Source organism: Colletotrichum gloeosporioides, assembly GCF_011800055.1.
Source record: "Colletotrichum gloeosporioides strain Lc1 chromosome Unknown consensus_50, whole genome shotgun sequence".
NCBI lineage: Eukaryota > Fungi > Ascomycota > Sordariomycetes > Glomerellales > Glomerellaceae > Colletotrichum > Colletotrichum gloeosporioides.
In genome coordinates this window covers 1-1,324 of record NW_025544695.1, presented here as the reverse complement: position 1 = coordinate 1,324, position 1,324 = coordinate 1, and positions in this window count along the sequence as shown.

The window sequence follows — 1,324 nt, the reverse complement described above, 5'->3', positions numbered from 1 at the left end:
ATATATTCTTAAGTTTAGTTTATATATAATATAATAAGTTTATATATTAAACTTATAATACTTAAAAAGTAAATATATAATATATTAAATACTTATTTATATTAGTTTTAAAACTATATTAATATTTTCTATTTATAAAATAAAACTTTAAAACTTAAGAATATGTTAGCAGTCTGGTCAACCTGTATAAGTAGGTATTGTAGTTCACTCTATACATTTTTTTCCCTGTACTTTAAACCTAATAGCAGTACTTTGACCTGTGCCCGATCTCGATAAAGCAAACAAATAAATCTCGGTATAACTGGTCGTTGACTCTCGGCTTAACTTATCCCCGGCAGAAGAGGGCAGGCGGGCAGGCGGCGGGGCGGCAAAACGTACTGGCGAGAGCGTCGTTCGCGACGCTGTCGTTCGCGAGAGCGTCGTTCGCGACGTCGCGAAGGCGTCGTCTGCAACGCGGAACGCTGACAGCATTCGCAGCTTAAGTGGCTGGAGCCTGGCGATGGCTTGAACCTATACTTGAGGGCGCAAACTTAATGGTGTGACTCTTCGCGTGGCCAAAAGGGTTCTCGTGGCTATGGCATAAGAACTCGACTGTTCGAACGAGGCCTTGAGCTTGTTCCTCACATCCTCCTCCTATATACGTGGCGACCTTACATGATGTCCTTCCCCCTCTTTGAATACGCGCGTAAGCTGAGCAAAGCTGAGCTGGACGACCTGATCTACGAGACCAAAGTTAAGGATATTAAGGGCTCCAGCTATGGCCTGCTTGCCTATGCCAATAAGATAACCCTTCTTAAATTCACCTAGCTATACCTACTTAAAGCTGTGACTAATAAAGACGATCTATAGCGGTTATATAGCCTTGAGATCGATATAGATATAGTTAAGGCTATTAATAATAATCCTAACGCTTATAAATATCTCATAAGCTTCCTCAAGATAGCTAAGGCGGCCTAAGTAGTTAGTAAGTTGGGAAGGGCGAATATGTTAAGAGTATGGCTAATGGCGGTAGGGCTCTTCCTATATTGAGACTGCGCGGCAGGGCGGAAGACGTTATCTGTCATGGCGTAGACGTCCGAACGGCAGAGGAGACTTTGACGGAAGACGGGCGTGGATCGAATATAGCGTGAGAAATGGAGGAGACTAATAGAGATGGAGGCGGCTGGAGGAAGGCGGTTAACTTGGCTTGTTGTAATGGTCGAAGTTGGAGGAGCGTGGAGGCGAAGAAGATGTCTAAGTCTGAAAGTCACGTGACTTGAAGGTTGTTAGCAGAGGGCGAGGGGACCAGTCTAGCTTTCGCAGTCAATACCAGTCAAATTTCACA